Below are 6592 nucleotides of genomic sequence, written 5' to 3' on the forward strand. Positions count from 1 at the left end.
TTTCAGGGACAACCCAAACCACATCCTGTGGCTTTCATTTTGCATCTCTAGCCAGGCGGTGTTCAGTGCTGGCCTATGGTAGAATGAAACAACTCTCCTCCTTTCCCCCTTTCCCCTGCTCTCAGAGGACAAAGCCAGGGAGGAAGGGGGCAACCTGTTACCATCAGACCTCAGTGCCAAGGAGGCCTGGTGTGTGCTGAGCCAGGACAGAGAGTATGTGCTCCAGAACCCCCTTTGGAGTGTCAGTCAGTAAACTCTGGTTGTGCCATCCTGGAACCTGGCTCCTCTATGGTTCCTCTTACCTGCCTACCTGAGCCCCATGGCATCAAGGTCAATGACTGGCCAGGACACTAATATGGTTCTAGTTCTTTTTTTTTTTCTTTTTTTTCTTTTTTGAGACAGGGTCTTGTTCTGTTGCCCAGGCTGGAGTGCAGTGGCATGATCATGGCTCACTGCAGCCTCAAACTCCTGGCCTCAGATAAGCCTCCTGCCTCAGCTTCCCAAAATGCTGGGATTACAGCCACAAGCCTTGTGTCCAGCCTTGTTTCTGGTTCTCGCTGTCACTCACCTCAATTCTGAGTCTCCCAACTGGGCTCCGTGGCTCCTGACTGCTGATAGTGATTGTTTTAAAACACAACGCTGACCACGGGACGCCCCTACTGACATTCCACACCTGCCCATCAGCTGAGGATGAAGTTTAAGCTCCTTCGCATGGGGAACGGGACAAACTGGCTCCCACTGACCCCTCCAGCTTCTTCTACCTCTGCTCCCTCTTCCCAGTAACAGAGCCTCTCACAGGGGCAGTTCCAAGGAGAACATCCATAGACTTCCCTCAGTGAGTCAAGAGGGAGGAGTCCAGAGTTCAGTTATCAAGTTTAAACAAGGCAGGATGAGAAGTGCAGGCCAGGGGCAGAGCCACGAGGTCCGTGCTGCTAGGAGCCCACGGAAAGCGGACTAAGAAAAGGAAGGCCTGAAGCCCAGAAACCAGTAGCTAAAGGAGCTTCCTCTGTGGTTCCTGCATCAAGGGCAGGAAAGCACTGAGAAAGAGACACCAGCACTTTCTGGGGCCCCTTTTCTAGGTGGGACAGCTGGGGCTTACCCCTGGGAGACACTGACACTGTCGCCTGCAGCTCTGAGGAGGGAAGGAGGTTGCAGGACTGCTCCTCAGGTCTGGATGCCACCCCAGCAGGCCAGACTGAGGCACCGCAATGACTCATGCACTCGAACTTCGGGCGAGGGAGGCACAGAGGTGCCAGAGACTGAGCATGGGTCTCATCATCACCGGCCTGGCACCTCACACTTCTGTTTGTTTGGATTAATCTTGTAGCCAAGAGGGAGCTGTGGAGGATCTCACCTGGGGAGTAACATAATCAGACCAAGGTTTCCAGAAAAACCCCTCTGGCAGCTGTTTGAGGCAGGGAGGGTACTTAAGAGATGATGACAAGAGTCCAGAGGACAGGACAGCAAGAGTCTGACCTGTGGAAAGGAGGGTGGGCCAGGGAGAGGGGGCTGCATGGATTGGGCACTGGGTCTCTGGGGAGGGTAGATTATATGTGAGCTGGACGAAAGCATGGAGCCAGAACAGACAGGAGAAGCTGAGAGGAAAACTCACAGCCAATAAACAAACCACAATCCGGGCTTTCTTTTCTTCTTTCCTTTCTTCTTTCCCTTCTTTCCTTTCTTCTTTCCTTTCCTCTTCCTCTCTTTCTTCAGGGTTTCACTCTCACCCAGGCTGGAGTACAGTGGCATGATCTTGGCTCACTGCAAACCTCCACCTCCCAGGTTCAAGTGATTCTTGTGCCTCAGCCTCCCAAGTAGCTGAGATTACAGGCACGCACCACCACCATGCCCGGCTAATTTTGTATTTTTAGTAGTGACAGGGTTTCTCCAAGTTGTCCAGGCTGGTCTTGAACTCCTGACCTCAAGTGATCTGCCCGCCTCGGCCTCCCAAAGTGCTGGGATTACAGGCGTGAGCCACCATGCCCAGCCAGGGCTTTTTTTTTTTTTTACCATAAGGTTTGCCCAGGAGTAAACAATACAGGCAACTTCTCTCTTTTAGTATCTAATAACACATTTTACCTCTAGCATTTACTCAAATGCCTAGTTCCACTACTAAACCCTAAACTACTTTAGAATAAAAATCGTAGTTATCTTTGAACCCCCCAGGGTCTAATACTGTACCTGACATATAACAGGTGTTTAATAAACAAAGTCTCATTGGCTAGAATACAGAAATACATATATACATACATTTATATCTATATGATTATGACAAACCATATATGATTAGTGGGAGAAGCTGGAAGTTAGAGTTGTACTATATTTTGAAGAATGTTGAGTTAAAGATATATTTGATACTCTAAGTAATGGGGTATCATTGAAGTTTTATGACAAGGAGAGTAATTTTATCAGAGCTACACTTAGGAAACTAAACTGGGCAAGACGTTTTATGGAATAAAGCAGGAAGGAACTGTAAGTAAGATTAACAGAAAGTTACAGCAATATTTTATCATAAAGAGTTCCTGCACAGGGTATAACTAATGGCCTGTGGCCCCCTTCTACAGACTGCAACCTAAGTCATTGACCATTAAGTTAAAAATCACATCTTAGGAATTCCAACTAAGACATAGACAAATACAGTATAAAATCCAACTGTGCTAGTCCGAATATTTCTGTCTTTACTGGGAAAGCCTGCCCCTTCAAACGCCAGAAGCATTTACAACTCTCCCAGATCTGAGCCTGTGCCATGTTGTGAGTTTGAAAAGGCCCACATCTGGCTTTAATGATCATTGTCTAAAAAGAAACATATCTGAAGGATTGGAGAGAAAGGAAAACTTAGGGGGGAAAAGAAGAGAAGAACATGTTTTATCTCAAGCCACCTAGCTTCTATTTTGTAAATTTATCTATTGCCAAATACATTTTAGGAGTAGATTCTCACAAAACATACATATACCAGAAAATAGCAGTCTTAAATGGAAATACCTCTCATCCACTACTCTGGCATGGCAGATGGCCCTCTCCTGATGTTCAGGGAAATGGACTTTGCTTTCAGAGAGGAAAGCCTATAAAACAATGAGGAGTTGTCTAGCGTATGCAGAAATGCTTAACCCCTTGCCCAAAGGTATCAAACCTGTATATGGAATACAAACAGCATTCCTGAGCGGGGACTAAGTCTTATTCATCTTCATATCACCACAGTGCATTGCACATAGTAAGTATCTCTAAATACGAGCATACATAGTTTAATAAGAAGGCTCAGTTCTTGAGGTATAAAGATAAATTGGCCTCCCGCACTGGTAAGTCTGTGGGGTTTCTGCAGTTCAGTAAGAATCCAAATACAGGACAAGACACCAAGTACCCCTTGCTTGTAGACACCCTTGATAACAGAGCGGAGATGAAGTTGAGTTTTGGGGCTTAGACTGTGTTATATTCAAAAGCGTTTTGGTTTAACTATGGGCCCTCAGGCTGCAGCGTCTAACATCATGGGAATACATATACACCAGAGAAAGATCACGTACGCATATATATTCGGCAAACATTAAATAGAATTTATGATGTGCTGGCACTATTTTAATCGCCTGAAAAATATTAACCCATTTAATGTAATTGTCAGAACAAACCCCAGAACATAGGCACTATTATTATCCTCATTTACAAATGAGAAAACTGAGGCACAGAGAGGACACTTGCCCAGGGTCACATTGCTATTAAGTGACAGAGTCAAGATTTGAACCCGATCTGTCTGGCTCCAAGTCTGTGTCTTAACAACACCTGGCCTCATGAACAGCTCTTTTCTGGGTTGCAACAACAATTCTCTGTTTGGTTTGTTGGATCTGGAGGGATATATACATGTTGATATGTTTATAAGAATTGGTGACTGGGCACGGTGGCTCGTGCCTGTAATCCCAGCACTGTGAGAAGCTGAGGCCAGCAGGTCACTCAAGCCCAGGAATTTGAGACCAGCCTGAGTAACATGGTGAAACCCCGTCTCTACAGAAAAATACAAAAATTAGGCAGGTGTGGGCACACCTGTGGTCCCAGCTACTCAGAAGGCTGAGGTAGGAGGATCACCCGAGCCCCAAGAAGTTGAGGCTGCAGTGAGCCATGATCACACCACTACACTCCAGCCTGGGAGACAGAGACCCTGTCTCAAAAAAAAAAAAAAAAAGAATTGGTGCTTCCCTTGTTTTATGAGTATGAATACTTCTCATCAACGTGTAGATACTGAGCTTGTTGATAATTAAAATGTGATCACTTTCTCTCTAGTCCAATTCCAGGCATGGTCTAATTGCTTAATATATGTGAAATTCTAGTACGGAGAAGTGTCTAACGGAAAAGCAAGCAACTCCATTTCCCAAGGGTGGCTGCTAGACACGTGGCTTGTTGGCTGCCCTTCTGATCTCACATCGTTACCCTAAAAGGGCTGTATCAGGTTTAACTTCAGGGAAGCCTTTGGAACAGGGACGATGTAATCTCAGTTCTCACTCATCCTCCCCCACTTGCACATGCCCTACAGAGTAACATGCAGACTAAAACTCCACTGAGCAGCAGGGACTGCCAGCAGATCCTCTGCCACTGGGGCCAGGAGGGTGGCACAGAGCAGGATCCTGGGGCCTGGCAGAGCAGAAGCCAAGGCTGAGCGAGGAAGGAGGGAAGACAGTAAATATGGAATGTGCTAGCTTCATCACTGTGCCTGAAGTCTTTTACATCCCACAGTTCTGGGACAAAGAGAAGTTACTGCGTGTGTGTGTGTGTGTGTGTGCGCGCGCGCGCGTGCGCGCTCACGCATGCACGTGCATATGTGTGCAAGGAATGGGAATGTGGCCCCAGGCCTGGTGACACACCGACAGCACTTCACTGCTGATTTTTTGGTTTATTTAATACTTAGCTGCCTTTGTTACAAAGGATTTTCATTCCTAAGAGATCCATTATTTTCAAAAGATTTATTCTCGAAAGATCATTATTGTTCAATATTCTATAAACCAAGATTCCTTAAAATAAGAAGGTTTGGGTCTCAGGAGCAATCTTTCTAACTGGGAGCAGGGGAGGGAGTATATTTCCAAAGTGGCAAAACAAACTGAAGCCTTTAAGCCAATCATTTCAAAAGAAGTAACCAAACTTTTAGTGCAATAGGTCACAGGGATCAAAGTACTACTTTCGGTTAAAGCTTTGGCTTGTTCAAAGGACTTTGCACTTCCAAATTTTTTGGGTAATCAACTGGCAGTTTACCAATTTTATTGAACACCAAGGGTTCATATGGTGTTGGTATAAACAGTAAATAAAATTAAAGTTTAGAATCTGCTCTACAAAGACAATGTTACTGAAAGGCACTAACAATATAAATAAAAGGAAACAAGATCTTACAGTCAAACAGACCTGAGTCTGAATTCCAACTCTGGCAGCTATGTAATCCTAGTCAAGTTACTCAATCTTTTTGAGCCCTAGTTTTCTTGTGGGTAAAATGGGGATAATTACACCTACCCTAGGGGTTTGATTTTCCTGTGAAAGTTAGAGGAGATAATATGTAAAAGTTTTCAGCATGACGCAAAAATACGTGTTTACTAAATATTAGTTATCTTCCCTGTGAAAATAAAGAAAAGTAATATGCCATCATTGTGAAGTAACGTCACTCTGCAAATTTACAAACAACTTAACCAAAATGAAAAGGAAAATGTATTCAGGGTATCTACTGAGTACCCACTACATGTATATCACAATTCATGATATGGCAAAAAAGACTTTTTTTTTTTTCCTTTTTGAGACAAGGTCTTGCTTTGTCAACGGTTGGAGTGCAGTGGCATGAACACAGCTCACTGAAGCCTTGACTTCCCGGGCTCAAACAGTCCTCCTATCTCAGCCTCCTGGACTACAGGCGTGCACTACCACACCTGGCTAATTTTTGTATTTTTTGTAGAGATAGAGTTTGGCCATGTTGCCTAGGCTTATAACCCACTTTTCAAAAGCTTACACTTGACCTGTCTCTCAAGAAAGAGAGAGGGAAGGAAGGAAGGAAGGAAGGAAGGAAGGAAGGAAGGAAGGAAGGAAGGAAGGAAGGAAGGAAGGAAGGAAGGAAAGAGAGAGACACGGAGGGAGGGAGGGAGGGAAAGGGAAAATAATAAAGAGCTTACACTCAAGTCAGGGAATAAAAATGTTCATATTAAACACACAGTGGCATAAAAGCCATACTTGCCCTCCATTGAGCACTTACAATGCACCAGGCATCATGTTGACCACCTCAGGAACAGGGTCTCATCTGATCCTCTAAACTGCCTAATGAGATAGTTACTGCAATTTCCCATTTCCCAGATGAGAAAACTGAGGCCAATAAGGTTAAATTACTTACCCCAATGTCACAGAGTTAATATGTGGGCTTTGAACTCAAGCAGTCTGAATCTATAAGCAGCGGCATGCAAGGACCAGTTACAACTAAGTCATAGGAGAACCCAGAGAAAGATGAAGGTGGGGTTGGACTAGTGACACAGTACTCCTTGGAGGAATTGAGCTGGGCTCTAGAGGAAACATGGAAGGCAGGCGGGGACAGGAGGGGACAGGAGGGGACAGGAGAGGAAGGGAGGGGAGGCAGGGGACAGGA

The sequence above is a fragment of the Papio anubis genome, chromosome 1 (assembly GCF_008728515.1).
Source record: "Papio anubis isolate 15944 chromosome 1, Panubis1.0, whole genome shotgun sequence".
Classification (NCBI taxonomy): Eukaryota; Metazoa; Chordata; class Mammalia; order Primates; family Cercopithecidae; genus Papio; species Papio anubis.